Genomic DNA, 18,920 nt, shown 5'->3' on the forward strand with positions numbered 1-18,920 from the left:
GTTTTATAAATGCAGTTGTCTTCCAAATGAAAAAATAGTTAACTATTTTGCTTGAGGATGTCTACTACTCCATAGTTTGTTTACCTGACTAACCAAGGGAGCTGACATAGTTTTATTGCTTGGCCTCTAAAAATTTTTAATTTAGCGATGCAGAATCCTTATTTTTTGTGTTTCCTGCAATCGATGTATTGTAAAATAGCTACTTTAAAAGTTCGTAAAAAAAAAAGATTGTTTGATTGTAACAAAAGCGAAAATTGAAAAAATACTATAATTTTATATGCATTTTCCATCACGGACGGAAGATAGTAACGAATATTTGGTTGACTTTTCATTTATTAATGTTCTGTATCCAATAGGTGAATTTATATATACCTACATATGTCGTAAAAGATTACTCTAAATCTAATCTTTCCTACACAATGTTACTCCAAATCCTTGACTTATTATTACTAATGCCAGCATTTACGGAGCCAAATTAGTGGGCTGAGAAAATTTAAGTCATTGGCACGATAAATATAGTTAGTACATGTTGATAGTTTGTACTAGTAGTAATAAAATTAAATTATTACATAGTAATCTGTATTTTTTATATATATAATAGATATTTAGAAGGATAAGCAATCTAAAGGGTCAATGGACTGGTAATTTAGCTTTAAGAACAGACAGACGATGGTAAGAAAGGTTCTTGGTGGCGACCCCGTACAGGCAAACGCAGTGTAGGACGACCCCTATTAGATGGAGTGGCGACCTCAAATGCATTGCAGGATGCGAGTGGCAGTCAGTAGATGCAAGTGGCTCGGGACCATTTTATATAGCAGTCTATGGGAGAAGCCTATGTTCAACTGTGAACAGATAACGGCTGATATGGTGATGATGAATACCTATTATATTAATTTCTTAAGTTTCCGAGATGATCAATGTACAAGAAAATCTCTAAATATCCTACAATATGTACTTATTACACCGCCATACCTTTTTTTTTAAATTTCTTATAGGAAATTAAAAATATACATTCAAAAGTTAAAGGATAATTAAAAGAAAATATTGCAAAATAAGAATAGAAAAAATATTGACTATAGTGTCATTCTTGTTTTTTTTTCAGTCAGTGAAATCATTAAATCCGTATAACAGATTCCGTACAACCCGTAACATAGGCTTGAATAAGAAACACGATGACTGTGACGAAGCTGAAATTAAGATATGAAGATCAAACTTTAAAAATGTGAACTATAAAACATTTGTCTAGTCTATATGTAATCTATTATCAAAATTTGTTCTGCCTTAGTTTCGGTGTTTTGTTGAATAATATTTTGGATATTTATTTATATGGAAGGTAGCAATAGATTTTACTATTATCTAATGATGTCGCCATATTTATTGTAAGTCATAAGCAATGGCACTGTCACGGGCTCACGGGTGACCCTCTATGTAAACAATACGCTGAAGTCGTAATTGTATAACAATATATTTTTTATCGCGCTAACTGTGGCGTGCTTTAAACATGGCCGCGACCGGCGGCGCCATTCAGTACACCCGCAACCGGTGGCGAAGGCACGCCTCAACATAATGCAGCAATAACTTACGAAATTAATACTCAGTAAAATCGAGAAAAAAAACATATGTTTACAGATTCTTAAATTAAAAATTAACGACTTCTGTGTTTTTGTTTTATAATAAAAAAAAAGTGTTACGGCCGCGTTCGCATTAATTTATACTCATCAGCAACCGGCGTTCGAATTTCGAATTGGTCAAGGTCTGTTTCGTGTTTTGGCTTGTTGGTGCAGAATTGTGAATATTACAGCTAGACAGCGTACATCGGGTGAGTGACATCTTCAGGCATGCTAGGCTGTCCTGTCCCTACTTTATTTTTATACTTGTGAACGCGCCAATGCGCAGACGCAACCTATTTTTGGTTCAAGCGATGTTCGCACCTATGTTCTAAACTACATTCTCAAGTTACAAAATAGGTAGTATCAATTCGTGAAAGTTGAAAAAAAAATACTGCACGTGACTAATATGACTATGTGGATATTATGCATAAAACGTGTTGGAATTAATACTAGTTTAGTAGAATCGATATTTATTAAACGTTCTTATGCCTACATTTCCGGATCTCTGACCTCGAATTTTTCTGAATTTGTCTCATATAACATACAAAGTAAAATGCAGTAATAAGAATTACACATGTAGCACAATCAAAATTCGCTAATGAGTTCGTTCACATCGAAAACAGATAAGAATTTAAAACCGATGCAAGTAATATGACAATTTACAAGATGCAATAAAAATTATTAGGACACTTAGTAAAAAAAGTTATTCAATTTTAATTAATTGCACAAATACCCACCTAAGTAGAAAAAAAAAATTATAAAACTGCCTTAGTTGCTTAGTATCTATTGGTATATTAATTTTTTCTTCAAAATAAAAATAATTTGGTTTATTATTTCTTTTTTCATACAGATTATTATCGTAAAAAATTCACGTGCATATTATTGTAATTGCGCGCCTTGCATTTAGTAGTTCAGTAACAAGTAAGAATGTGCCTATGTCAAATTTAAGGCAATTAAACGATTACTTAATGTCAAAATAATAATGCGGACTTATACTACTATAAATATTATAATAATTTGCACTATGTAATTGATATGTTCGAATTAGATTCATTTTTTTGTTACACTTGACATATATAGTATATAAAAATTTTCTCCGCAAAACAATGCCTTCGGTCATGACAAAATCCAAACAAAAGTAAACCTATTGTATAAATAATTATCGTAATCGGTTTAACATTAACGAAGATATCGCATAACATAAAAAAATAATAATAACAGAACATTTTTTGAAGTTCTTATGAAAACTAATTAGTTTCAATATTTGGGCGGTATTTTATCGGCAGCTCATTGCACTTTCCACGACATTTCAAATGCATGGCTAACGACCCACTCTACGTCTACTATGAAGATATAAATAAACTTTAAAATAATTATAGATGCCAGTGGAAAGTCACCGCGCGACACCCGATGCGATAAGTTCATTAATAAATAATATTTTCATAACATGACACTCGCATTGTTTTGATTATTTATTGATGTAGTGAATGACCTTTTTTATAAAGGCTTGTTTACTCGATTGCCAAAGAAAAAAGAGTGATGATTTACGGGTGTATTACTAATATTACAAAGTTGAAAGTTTAGTTTGCACTTGAACGGCTGAACCATTTCTCATGTAATTTAACATATTATGTATATATGTATAACAGGTAAAAAAATGCAAACACTTTTTTTGACGGTCACGGGAATTAATCCGCGAGCACAATTAAGTTTTTATTTTATCAACTTTTTAATTCAACTATTTTTTTCTTTTCTTTCTTTTTTTTTTTTAATTAGACATCAAGTTTAAATAAAATCGTAAAAGACAAAGAAATAACATGAAAACATATTCAATCTCTTTGTCATGCCCTTATTTATAGCAAGTTCCACGATTAATGTAAAATTTCTTTACGATTGAGATAATAAACAAATACAAAAACTTATTTCCATGTTTATAGATATATTATAGTAAATATATTTATTAGAAGTATCCATTCCCAGCTTCGTCAAAGTTACAAACTTTTTCAGATTACATGAGGTCACAAAACAGGCTAAATTAAATTACAAGTAAAAAACATATTATTTTAAAAATAAATATACATTGAAAAAAAGTCAGGGCTCTAGATTAATGTTCTAGAGGCAGACTTTATTTATACAAAAGCGTACAGCATCTGAATTTTTGTTTAATTCGTAATTTTGCGCGAAGTAGTAGGTAATGCTTTCATGACTGAGTTTCGGGTATTTAAATGTACTGCTATATTTCATTCTTCTACTCGAAACTGAGTCATGTAAGCACTGCTATATAAGGCCTTGTGCCTATATGTTTATATATACTGGATATATCCAGTATATATAAACATATAGGCACAAGGGAATGTTAAGGCAATGTGCCTCCATATATTATTGGGTATTACCAATAATATATGGAGCACATTGCCTTAACATTCAAAAAAAGCAACGCATAAGAAGTTTGAGGGGTACAATGAACATCACAATATAATCTATGGTGGTAATAAAAAATTATGTGTAATGTTGTTTTGTTAAAAAAAATAGTAGGTAATTCAGTATATACTTTGTAATCCACTTATTGCGTATAAACCTTGAAAGGAAAAGAAACGAGTTTAGTGTCAAGTGAAGGTGCTAAACACACAAATGTCGAACGCTTTTTTTAATCTACGCAGCGCATTTTTTGCATGGCTTCAAGCTATTTGCTTATAATTAATTCTAGATTGTAGTAAGATATAACATACGTGTTTTTAAGATATATGCGCCATATTAAAAAATATAAATATAGCGTAAATTTAAAATTCGAATGTAATGTATGTCTATGAAGTAGATAGCACATATAATATCAAGGTCCTCTTAGATGGTTTTTAAATTGTCATACACATAGGATCATATCTACTGATCTAGAATCATCATTAGTTATTTGTTATAATTCAATATCACCTAGACAGTGTAAAAGGCGGACTTAACATCATGTAGTACTATCCAGACCTAGAAAAGCATTATATTAATTTAGTTATTTACCAACTTTTAACAAAATGTAATAATAATAAAAATTATAAAATATCTTGTGTTATTTTTATATTCTATTTATTGATCTTCTATTTATATTATTAATATAATAAAATTATAGCTGGAAATGTACTGACATGAGAGATATTTAAAAATATTTAATGCAAAGGGTTTTATACGAATAATAAAAATCAAAAGTATATTTTTTAGAAATTTTGTCTGTCTGTAAGTTTGTACCGGCATCAACTACAGGCAAAAACTACAGCGCCAAATTGAATGCGGTTTCCACAGTTGTGTACTAACTTAAAAGCTAAATGTTTGTATTTATGTTTTAAACGTCATCTGTAGGCAAAAGCTGATTAATAATATAACCATACTCTTATAAAGGCTATGTGTAACGTGACACATTAAAACAGCGTGTTTAATTTCATCTCGGTAACACGAACGCCTTCGTATCTATCATTTAAGATAGTAAACTGACCTATTAAGATAAATAAAGATTATTATGATGCAATTTGTTGATCTCAGATTTTCACACACAGTAAAATAAATAGATATACATATGTTGCGCCAAAAACAGCTACTTCTATATTATTTAAATTAACATTAATTATTTCACTATTTTTATATTAAATTTAACTGAACGCGTGGATAGATGGCAAGAAATATCTTTTTTTTATACCACTGAAGTGGCAAACAAACATACGGCCCACCTGATGGTAAGCGGTTACCGCAACCTATGAACGTCTGCAATTCCAGGGGTATTACGCGCGCGTTACCATTATCTTGCCATCTATCGATGCTTTTCGACGAAATATCGTAGACATATTAACATTTTGTTATTCGATTTGAAATATTTGGAACATATGATAGGGAATAGTTTTTTTTTGTTTTATACAAATAGTATGGCAGACAACCTGAAGGCCCACCTGATGGAGAGTGATAATCGTCGCCTATAGCCATGAGCAGTACCATGAATATAACAGTATACTGTTTCGCCCATAATACCCCCCAGGCGTTGTCATTCTTGAGGACTCAGATGTTATTCCTCCATACCCAGTAAATTCACGCCATATCCCACCCTTCAAACCGAAACACAGCCATGCAAACACAACTGCTTTACGGTTGAAACACGAATAGGACAGAGGTAATCAAGCAAACGACTTTATCTATTAACAAGCAGATTTACTAAGTAACAATATTTGCTCTATAAAAAAAGACGGCGATTTTATTACTGCATTAATATAGGACCAAAACGAGAATGTAAAAAAGATTGTACAAGAAAATCATTAAAATCAATTCAAAATTGATGATGTAATTTCGTAGTAACTGCAAAAAAAAAATACCATTTTAAAATTAATTGATGCAGAATCCAAACTAATAGTGGACTCAAATTGGAATATAATTAAAAGAAAATATTTTTATAACATCATTCTATTTCATCGTATAATAAGAACCATTAACATTCCATAACTAGACACGGATTTTTATAGTATAAAAATCCATATCGTCATAGTCGTAGAATACTGACGGATCTGATAAATATTATATATAAAGATCCGTCGGTATTCTACGACTATGACGATATGTATGTTAGTTATTAACGTACTAACGTACGGATTTTAGTGTTGTATAAATTTTATACAATATTAAAATATGTTGTGACGTACACTGTTGTTGTAAAATTTGTCATCTATCCATGTCTTTGACTTATTATAGTATGTATATAGACAGGTTTTAACTATTATAGTAAATAATGAATTATTGATATCCTAACAATGTTAGAGAAATGTGAAAGTTTGAAGTTGGAGTTGATAGACGAACCATGACTGCATTAACACAAAGTTACTTTTATAATATTTAGAATGGCAAACTGGTCAACGACCGATCTAACGGAAAGTGGCAACCGTTGTCTATAGTAGGAAAACAAATTGTTAGTAATAGGATTTAACAGTTGTATTCCTATTAGGACAACTTCAAGCGCTTTTTCGCGAAATCTAACGTGGTTGACTATATATTCCATGCTTATTTATTAAAAAAAATCCTACAGATAGAAATAGCGCCTCCTCATGCGTTGCCATTCCTAATGACTATGTTCTTACGCCTCGACACCCTGTAATTTCATAACCATACCCCACCCTTCAAACCGAAACAGAACCATTCAAGTTCAATCGTTTCATGGCAGAAACCAGATATACCGATAGCGAGGGCTGGGTTACCATTCCATTTTCACCCATTAAACGCAGTAATTCAGTACTGCGTTCGTGATTTACTGTTTATCCCAAAGGTTGGCTAGTAGAGAATGGTACTAGCATTAAGTCCGCCTTTTGTACCATATATTTTACTGATCAATAAAGTGAAAGTTAAAATGAAATAAATAAATAAAAAAAACTAATTTTGTACAAAATCATTTAGTTTTTCTCTTTTTATTCTAATTAATGTAATCAAAACTGCAGAATACAGCTGATAAGGTACTACTAGACGATTTCCTATTCTTTATCTATAAGTACACAAAAGTAGTTTGAATTAATCTCATACAAAGTTCAATAATGAAATCACGGTTTATCTTATCTGCATTGTAAACAAGCTTTATGTTATCTAAAAGTTCATCAAACTGCGTAGTTAATTATTTCCTATTTTTATTTCTAGCCACTTATAAGAGATTTTTCTATCGTTATAATGAATGAAGGAACATATTACTTCTTAATAGGCTTACTTCCTTATTCATAAAAACGTCAAACCTCTCATAAATCAATTATAGTTATTGAAGTGTTTTGTCTCTTTCTTCGATGCTAAGTTCCTAATTTGAAAGAAAGGAACAAAACAGTGTAATAACAAAAATAGGTTGGCAAAAGGTTTTAATGAATAAGAGAGTACAAATTTATGTTGCCTATTATAAGATACTAGTGACCCATCCTGACTTTGTACGGGTTCATTTTATTCTACTCACAAAATAGTCTAATTAGTATGTATTTTATAAACTAATGTAGTGTAAAAAATATCCAAACAACAGTGAAAGGTGACTTGGAAGAAGTTTATTATAACGGAAAAATAGATAGATGTGGCGACTTTATTTTATTTACGAGTAGATATGTCCAATATATACTAATAAAGTGCCTATACAAACGACATATATGGACATTTTGAACAACTTAAAAATTTGTTCATTGGTGTATATTGTTAGACTAGCTGTATCCCGCGGCATCGCCCGCCTGAATCAGTATATAAAGTATCCTATGTACTAAGTTAGGATATGACCTACCTGTGTAGCATATTTCATTAAAATCCGTTGCTATTTTCTTACGTGAAAGAATAAGAAATACCTACCCATTAATCAATCTACAAAATTTTGGCATCTGATATGTGATGTTTTCGCCTAATATGAACGATTTTGATGATTTTTTTTATAAAAAAGTGTTTTCTTCCATCGACTCATCCTACGTTGGTCTTATTAGCTATAAATTTTGACAAATTTATGTTTATTCCTTTTCAATCGAAAATTATTACATTGATACGACTATTAAAGATAATTTGGCCAAAATTTTATACTTAACATAAATTGTAAGCATAAATTCTTCATAAATTCTTTCCGAATAAATATAACTAACGAAAAGGCACAAAAAATTACGAAACCTTTCCACTAACTAAACTAAATAACTATGTTAATGGTCCATTGATTTTTGACAAAAAATATTGAAATGGAATAGCCAAGCGCCATTTCATTCATGCAAAGAAATATTACACCCAAAAAAATGTACCCTAACATTCATTCATCATATTCTTAGAATCAGACCCTCTGTAATGTGGAATTTTTTCGGCATGTCTCTCCACAAACAAATGGAGAGGAAATAAATCAGCTAATATAATGTTAAACGCCATAAATGGTAACTACGTAAATGAATACATACCGACACAATAAAAGAAGAGGTCGTAAACATTTTGAATATTTTAAATAATAAACTATTAATATAGTAATTATTATTATATAAACGCAGATTAAAATGAGACAAGTACACTTTTTATGTTAATAGCTGTACTTATTTTGTATTTATCACACAGAAAAGATTTAACGGATTCATATGAAATTTGGTACACAGAACTCCCGTAAAAATATAATTATGATGATAATTCTACGTTTCTATAGAAAACTCCATAGAAAAACACCATTTCACTATTAATTAGAAAACTTATATGATCATGTTAACTCTCGTCATTAACTGGTTAGAAGTGATTTTATACAGATGGCAATCATCTTTATTTTATCGCAGTTGGTATAGAATAAAAATACAATGTATATGCAAATTGAACGAAGCATGCGTAAAATACATACACAATATAACTTTTTCATGCAACTTAGAATGACCAACGAGCCGACGATTTACCCGATAAAAAGTTGCCGATTCCATATATATGAATAATAGCGTATAACAGAATATACTGTGATACCCATGATACCCTTAATGCGTGGCTATTTCTGTGGACTAAATTAATTAATTATTAAATTATTATTAAACAAACATAAACAAAAAAAAATTAGTTTACTAGTTGAAAACAATCTTAGTGTTCTTAAACCAATAAGAAATGTCATAGTAGATTTATTATAAAAATTCATCTCATTGTTTTATTTCTAAATAATTTACATATTTATTTTTTACAGTATCGAAATGAACTTGCTTGTATTTATTACATACTTACATAATAAAAATACATAATATACAGTATACAAACACACATTATAAAATTTTGATATTCGCTTATAAATAATATAAAATGTATACATATGTCTATACAAACTGGTCTCACGCTTTAACTCTGATAAAAATAACGTCAAATAATCTTAACAAAGATGTGCTACATCCATTCGATGTGTTAAATTCACATTTGCAAGTATGGGCGTTAAAATTATACATAAACCCACGTTAAAGCGCTAACAATGTCTACTGATGACCAATTATGTATTTTTTTTTTCAACCAAGATAACTATATTAACACATATACTTGTATTGCACTCAATTAGCAACTCTGTTAGTTATTTGCACTGTTCAGTACATATTTGAATATCAATGAAAGAACAGATTTCGATATTTTGAACTTAATTTGGTAAAGTTTTATGTAAAATCGATTCCCAAAAGGAGGAGATTCTCAATTCGTATATATTTTCAACCGACTTCGAAAAGAAGGTTTTTCATTTGGTTTTAGTTTTTTATGTTTGTTACCTCATAATTTTGTCACTTGTGAGCCGATTTGGAAAATTCTATTCTGTTTGAAAGGATATATGTAGGTACATATATAAAAGATTGATCCTATAGAAATATTATCAAAATTGGTCACAATTTCTTACGATTGGATTAGTTTTTTGTGACACACAATTTAATTGTTATGACTGTGAATATGACCCCAATTCTGAACCAATATTTAATACCAGAGGGAGACTTTGTACAGAAGTCGATTGCTTGGGTACCTCTGTCCCATTCGTGTTTCAACCGTGAAGCAGTTGTGTTTGCATGGCTGTGTTTCGGTTTGAAGGGTGGGATATGGCGTGAACTTACTGGGTACAGAGGAATAACACCTGAGTCCTCAGGAATGGCAACGCATGGGGGGTATCATGGGCGAAACAGTATACTGTTATGTCCATGGCACTGCTCATATCTATAGGCGACGGTTACTACTTTACATCAGGTGGGCCGTCAGCTTGTTTGCCATTCTAAGTTGTATAAAAAAAAAACATATTTTTTTAACTCGTTAGGCTTTATTTTATGGTTCGTACTACATAAATTTTGTGACGTTTAAAACTACTATTTCTATTTGGAGTGCACAAAACTTACTGCTACTAATCAAAATCTACTCATAGAAACTTTGTTTTCTAAATTTAAAAATATTCAAATTTACGAAACGTCTGTCTTATCGATGTCTTTTTTTTTCACTGTTCACAATTGTAATTGTAACGTTATGATTATGTTTAATTTTGATTCTGCGCAATATCACTGCAGAATTGATAGTCTCTCTTTAAGCCATCATTTTAATGGAATAAAAAAAACCGAATGCCAAAAAGCACGTATATTCCGGAATCGAAAATTATAGTCTCTGAGTATTCGACTACTGATTTTTAATATGTAACTACATGAATTTTCTATATAGTTACATACTTAAGATATTATATTTTGTTCTTTCACACCGTACTAGACTAAATAACATTAAATTTACCAACAAGTGTACCCACTTACGAAGATACACTTGTCTAAATAAAACTGAATACGTTAGCTGTCTGTGGAAAATTTTCAGATTAAAGAATTAGTGTCATTAATTATAATTTTTTTCTCTTTATTTTTAACTTGCCCATATTTAAGACTTACTATGACTCACGGCCTTACTCGTACTGATTATGTATTATTCTAGAATATGATTCTAATATACGGTTTGTGTATCAAATCACCTATGTATCACCAGAGAAGGGCGATAGATCAGAATGAAAACAGGCCAGTTAGCCCGTCATGATGAATTCATCAGGAATTAACCATGATAGTTTCCAGGGAGAACCACGAGGAGGTCGACCTGGTTGGGTATATTGCTAGCAATGGGATTCTCAGACTCCATTACTAACAATCCTTTTCGCCCTGTGCATTGTATTTTGTGATACTGCAATAAATATTAATTCGTGATTCCCATACTGTGCCCTTTATCAACAGATCACATAAAAGACTACAAAAAGAAAAAGTAAGAAAAAAAAAACATTATATTATTTCCATGCATGACCTTTATCTTATCTGCCACTTTCGACGTACGATTAAAAATACATATATAATAGGCACACGCATATTATATTGTTCATCTAGTTTAGCTAATGAATAAAATTAATATTTAGCGGCTGTATATGGCGGCGCTTTAACTTGTTTTATATTATTATAGGGCGATAAATTAAATAACAGATTAGACGTATACATAATAATATGTATTTAAATCTGGCGATGTTATTTTAAAAAATTCCATTCGTTTTTATTTTTATTTTGTCATAAGTTGTTCCTACAAGTTTAAGTCGATGGCGTAAATTTCAATTGTAAATTATCCCACAGAAACGCTTATTAGGCTAAAATGTCCAACTAATTAAAATTAATTTCCAAGTTTAATTTAATAAAATCTTGTAAAATTATTGATATATTAGAATTGAAGACGAGATTGCGTAATATAATCGCACAAAATTGAGACGAATTAAAACGAACTTCTTTTGGAAATCGCTTAAAATAGTACAAACAGATAAATGATATTAGAGTACTTGTAACATCCAATAACTTCTTCCGAATATTGTAAAAATACGGCTTATAGACTGTTTACGACTTTACGGTATAATTCAATCCGAGTGGGGTTGAATGCCCAACCAGTCCTATGATTTATATCTCTTAATTATAATGCCAGACATGCTTAATGCTTATAACTTTTGTATAAAAATATAAATCTAAGATCTCTTACATGTAATATTACAAACTCAATAGCATATTATCGTATGCTATCGAATCTGTAAAATATATGTTTTCCGCATAATAATTTTCAAACCAGTTTTTCCCGATAGAATGAAGTATTACTAGGTAGTAACATATGACCACTATTAGACCGAGATATTAAGTTATTATACCAATTATTATTAAAATTCGTGCAGCAGTTTAATTGAGGGATATTTGCACAAACAGAAAGATTCATCGCCTTCATTAAGGCGAGTACGATGCATTCATTTGTCCTCGTTAAGCCCCATAAAAATCCCGTTATCTATATATACAATAACACTATAACATTATATAAATCTCTTAATGATACAATTTCTTACAGTATTGCCATATGATAACTAATAAATACTTACCTTATGTACTTTTAAGAATGATAAATATTACCATTATACATGTTAAACGATTCCGAAATACCGTTGATATTGCATCATTACTGATGATAAGATACGAATAGCATAGAAGGCATGTATGTTTAAACTATAATAAATAAAACTTAACGGAATTGATATCATATTATTTTTAATTACTCTTTAATATGTAGCAATATAGTCGTCATATTTATGGCAGTCTATGGGAGAGGCCTATGTCCAGCAGTGGACGGATACTGTCTGAAATGATGATAATAATAATGTAGAAACATAAATAAAAAAATTCCTATAAGAATTTGGTATGAAGTTAGGCTAATTAAAAAATTAAGGTGATTACTTACATACATACATTTAGTATGTGGTCGATCCCAGAATCTGAGGTTGTGTACTTTATCCTAGTGTTTCATTACTGTCAGTACATTCGACAAATTCCCCGGTGAAGATTAATAATAAAAGAGAATAAAATATACATTATTATTTATCTTTTATTCAGAGTAAATAAAATTTTAAGTATATTTGAATTTTTTTATTATTATTCTAATTTAAAAGACAGTTTCAGCTGAGAATTATAAATACGAAATTCAAAGTAGTAGTTTATGACTATGAATAAATTCAAATTGCAAAATAGCATAACATTATAAAATTTGAATTAAATAACAAAATAAGATTAGTCGTAGTGTCTAGAGCAAGCCAGTCAACAAAACAGCACCGAATTTCGAGTAGGATTGCTATCATTGCATTTATTTACATTTAAGAAGGCTCACTACTTTATTCCTAAATAATTAAAATAAATGAATTAACAATTATGAATTACTTAAGGAATTACACAATAAGAACGCATGCAGTAATCATTATAAAAAAAAAAAATTGGTTAACAAATAATTATAATTGGTCGGAAAGACAATGATATGCTCGCCCCTTGTTTTCTATCGAATATGCTTGACGAACGACGTTCACCAGAACATGATCAATGCTAACGACTTATCAGTGATTAACCCTATTTGCGATTTAATACTTTATATAAACTTATATATATAGAAGTTTGTATAAACATATACACTGTTTTATGTAAATATGTAGTAATATATAAATTTATGTTTTATCATAATAGAATAAGATTCACAATGCAAATTAAGTTGTAACTGACGCACATCCGTGTACATATATTGTACTATTCCATTGGACATAGTGGGGCAATATTATATTTATTAACAAAGACACATAATTATTTAACTTTTGAATGCGTAGCTTCAATTTTGTTTATAAATATAAATGGGAATAATCGTAACGTAAATAATAAAAAAGTAAATGAAAATAGTCGGAAGGCTTTGACAATTTTAGTGTGTAAATTTAGCCCTTTAATTAATTTTCTTTTCATCTACTCGAAACGTAGGTACTCCTAAAAATTTATAGGTATCTATCAATTTAGCATATATGATAAGTTGCATAATAATGGTGAAATACGTTTTAATTATAATAAAAAATATTTCCACTATTTTTTGTTGTTTTAATTATTCCAATAGACCAAGAGCCTGATAGAATTTTTAAAATATACATATTTAAATAAACAGACAAAGAATATACATATTAAAAATTAAACTTTTACTTTTTTAGAACATTACACATACAAATATTATTTCTTCCAATATATATTATTTGGGAATATGCAACTTTTACAATTTATATATATACCACATAGAATCAAAATATTGCTTACAAACTAGTCAAAAAGTAAGAGAATAGCTTTACAATTAATATAATTTTAACACGTATGACCCTTGCCTACAAAACCTGCTTTACTAGTGTGTTGAATGACATAGAACTTGAAAATTAACATAGTATTATGCGTTATATACATAATCTGCGACAAATAATTCAGTGAACAACCCGCTCCTCTACAAATAAGTTCTTATTCGTTGCGATAAGCTATAATCTACAAGATACAATTGATTTCCGCTGATTTATACTCCTAAAAGGTCGGTATATTATAAGTACATAATATCACTCTTGCATAGTAACATAATATACAATCCATGATAAATCTGCCTTAAAATATCCATAGAAAACACCTAAATTCTTTTGACATTTTCGATGGTATTGATAGATCTAATGAAATAACATCTCTTTTGGTGAATCCAAAGAAAATTATTACTGTAGCAATAACTTTTATATAAATACTAGCTTTCACCCACGACTTCGTCCATGTTACAATATTCACCGACCGGAATATACCCATACCTTTTACCTTATACCTTCAAATAGTAGGTGTATACCAATTTTATTAAACATATTAGTAAATTTATTTCTAAAATAATTTAATCTTACAAATAAAGATGAGCAATGATTTCATGTAGATTTAAGAATTTAAGAAGTTAAAGGCGCTCAGCCTAATACCGCAGAAATTACTCAGTAATGTTACGAAGTGGTTATCCTTTATATTCTCTAACATGTCTTTAATCAATGGTCTTTCCTCAATAACCACTTGCTTAGATAAACATAGATTAAAGTTAAGGCTATATTCGTAATCTTACAGTTAAAACGGTGGTATATGATTAACTATAAAATATTGATCATGTGTAATTAATTCTAAAATGAATTTGTTTTATTATGATAAATTACGAGGGTCTAAAAGTCTAGAAAAAAAATTACTCGTAAGTAAAATTTTTCCAATAAGGTATAAATATAACACCAGAGAGAGACTTTGTATAAGAGTCGTTTGCTTAGACACCTCTGTCCCATTCGTGTTTCCACCGTGAAACAGTTGTGTTTGAAACGCTGTATTTCAGTTTGAAGGATGGGATATGGCAGTGTAATTTTACATAATATTATAGATTACTTTTTATCATGAAATATTTTATAATCGAGATCATTGTTCACAAACGCAGGTGATAACTTAATCGTTCCATTGCTAGCAACTTACTCTACCATGTCGACCTCCACGCGGATTTTCCTGGAAACCATCGTAGTTAATTCTGGTGGAATTCATCACTAACGTTGCGTTGCGCTAACCGACTTACTAGGGATGCATTCTTGCTAGTAACCTACTAATATATACCGATAGCGCAGGCGGGGTTACCATTTCATTTTCACTTGTTTAAAAAAAATAATCCCACTTAAATTAGGTATATGTATAAATATGTTAATTGTTTTCTTAATTCATGAATGCATTACCCACCTATTTCTCTGTTTGTCCAATAATTAAATGGTAGAAAACCCCATCCGGTGTTAAATTCGCCAAATGTACATACAATTACATTGTGCATTAAGTTTAAATAAATAATTAAAATTCTAAATGCAAAAGTTCCTAAAGATTAAAAATTTAGTGAATTGGAATGTGAATTCTGATACACCGATACAAAATGATTTATATTATAAATAAAAACAAGATTACACTTTTCATTCTAATTCACACGAACAACATCGCTGGAAACAACTAGTAAGTAATAAATCTTGACACCCGACCTTTCAATATGATTTACTCAGATCTAGATAATTAATTGCGAATGGAACTTTTGAAATGTCATTGTATCATTTAAAACAAAATAATACGTTTACTTTTAGTATGTATGTATATCATTATTATTGTAAACATCATTGTTGGTCGTTTGCTTTCAGCTATCAGACTATCACACAAGTGTGGTGTCAAATGCGGTATATGTACAATCGGGAGGCATTATTACTGTTTAACGTTTCGTCAGGTCTTTATTAAGTAATAATTCATTGCATAAGTATTACACATTGTCACGAACATATGTACTAATCATGTTATAGGTAGATAATAAATATGTAATATTACATTGCTATTAATTTCTTCGAATTATTTAAACGTATGAAAATCGTCATAAGTGCCATTTACAATTACACGGTATTCAGTTACCAAAAAAGAAGGATTTTTCCAAAATTCACAATTGACTGATTTACAAAATCTCATATATTATATTAGATAATAAATGACATAACAATATATATTGTTATTTGACCGAGTCAATGAATACTTAAAGAACCTGATTCTGAAATAACATTGTCTAAACTTTCGATAAAATTTACAAATTTTAGAAATACAAAAGATAGAATATTCTAGAATGTGACTGAACATACTCTCGACTGATTTCGAAATGTTGTTCTTTAATATTATCATTAAATTAATTAAATATTTAGGTATATTGTAGTATGTAATTATTAGAGATATGTTTCTAGAACGAAATTATTATATGCTGATCATTTGTTGGTATTAATTAATGTCACGTAAAAAAACACTACAAGTATGAATATAATTATAATATCTACCTAGTACTTATATAAATATAGTATATAAATAGTACAGTGTTTACAGGCACGGGATATAACATATATTATATTGTGTCTTTGATAATAGTTTAAATATTACTTACCTTGCATTAATTTTAAATCCAAAGCTATAGCACTATTGATAAATCTTGGTTTTGGCTATGAATATAGTGTGACTTGTGATATGATAGCTCAGGCCAGCGACCTTAAAAACAATTGTTATTTAAAAGGATGATAAAACATTGGGGATGTTTACATATGATATTTAATTTTAATTATATGAAAAAGTGTCATTACCTATTTACCACCTAACTATAGTAATATAACTGAATTGTTGCATAGTATAATAACATACCTAAGTTTTGTAAATATTATTTGGAATACTCACATTGTTAATAAGTGGTATTTAGTAGATTATTGTTTACTCTTTGTTATTATTAATGTAAAAATTCTACAGTATAGCACTTTTAAATCTTCATTTTATTCTATTAAAACAATATTTTTTAACATTTCACATATTTGCCATTATTGATTTAATAATAAGTTATTAATTTCTTATTTAATGCAGCTAAATCTAAAAAAAAAAATATTTTTTATGCAACTTAGAATGGCAAACAAGCTGACGGACCATCTGATGGAAAGTGATAACCATCGCCTATAGACATGAGCAGTACCATGGACATAACAGAGTATACTGTTATATTATATTCAAAAATTGGGAAATACTTTATCCTAAATGCAAAGAAATCCAATTAAATCATAAATATATTATATACATAATTTTTTGTATCTTATTTCACTGTTTGTCCATTATTGTTGTTTAAAATACTAAAGTACCTTTTCTAATTATAACCTAGTATTTATAGAGTATCCATAGAGTTATAATTAAAAAAACTTATTTATTAGCTTTTTCATCAGCATCATTTCATTAGCTTTTTGAAATTTAAAATTTAGTACTCAGTAGTTCATACAGAATTGTGGTCTTGGTGATTGTACCGCGATATCTTATCATAGAGGAGCGTTGGCGGTGTATGCCTATAGGTACTACAGTATCGGGTCACACGGTCGACGTCCAAGGAACGTGATCCATAAACTAGATTAAATGACTAACAATTACTTTCAATTCTGTTTAAAAATGTACTCTAAATACGTTACGGTTGCTCAGAATCGAAAACTGAGTATTTAGTATATTTTCGGTGTAGTGCAATATTTAATAATGCCCTAGTGGCGATTAATAAAGATCTAAATAAATAATTAAAGATATACCAATACGCAAGGTAACTTTTTTTTTTTATTCATGCTAGTTTTCGTATATTTATCTCTAACTTGCGATCGGGCTCGACTTAGCAAGTGTAGATAGAATTTTAGAACATAATATATAAGCCTATCTTACTCACTGATAATGTAGCTTTCTATAGGTGTAAATAATAAACATACAAAAAAATTTAATATTTCGTCTTTTTTTTAATATTATAGATCAAGGGTCCTGAACCTTTTTGAAGTTAAGGACCTAGTATATTCTGATATTGGTTCGGTGTACCGCAAAAAACCAAAAAAAAAATCTATTGTTAACTAAAAGTAATTAAAAAGCAATAATTATTGAAGTTATTTATTATATAATATATATTTTACAAAAATCAATGAGACGATTGATATTGTTTATTCTTAACTAATTTATCAATATGTGCCTAAGATCTGTAAAATTTCTCAACATGTGAATTTATTATAGTTAATCTAATATCCAGCCGCCAAAGACGCCGCCGGCCGCGAAGCCTTCGGTTCAAAACCCTTGATATATTTTTATTGATCTTTTACTGGTATTGCAATTTTAGAAAAAAAGGCTATTTATTTAATAATTACTTTACAAATTACATATAAAATTATTTATATATACTATGGTGTATAAAAATCCCGTGTCACAATCTTCATTCACGCTAATCTCTGAAATCGATCAATTTATTTTAATAAAATTTTGTAAATGTGTATCGTTTACTCCAGCTTGAGAGATATTTTTTTATCCCGATAAAAATGGACTCGTGAGGTGGTAGCAAGCGGAACAATAGATAGAATTGGAGATCGTCAATTTAGAATCAAATTCACTCATTCATATCTGCTTTCAATTAGTTTTTTTTTCAATAACTATCAAAATATTAAATACGAGT

At 29.5% G+C, this 18,920-nt stretch overlaps 1 protein-coding gene across 2 annotated transcripts in view; it reads left to right on the forward strand.

Moving 5' to 3' along the window:
- Positions 1 to 1,505: 1,505 nt before the first annotated feature.
- The window catches only part of LOC113509925 (monocarboxylate transporter 2), a 47,147-nt gene continuing 29,732 nt past the window's right edge, over positions 1,506 to 18,920 (forward strand). Inside the window, exon 1 of one of the 2 annotated variants that reach the window (XM_026893353.3) lies at positions 1,506 to 1,819. The gene's annotated coding sequence lies outside the window, so the exon portion shown is untranslated. Of the gene's footprint in view, positions 1,820 to 14,371; positions 14,448 to 18,920 lie in introns of those variants that run through there. The other variant, XM_031910701.2, reaches the window with a different exon arrangement.

Source organism: Galleria mellonella, unplaced genomic scaffold (assembly GCF_026898425.1).
Source record: "Galleria mellonella isolate WM207_F2 unplaced genomic scaffold, CSIRO_AGI_GalMel_v1 utg57, whole genome shotgun sequence".
Classification (NCBI taxonomy): domain Eukaryota; kingdom Metazoa; phylum Arthropoda; class Insecta; order Lepidoptera; family Pyralidae; genus Galleria; species Galleria mellonella.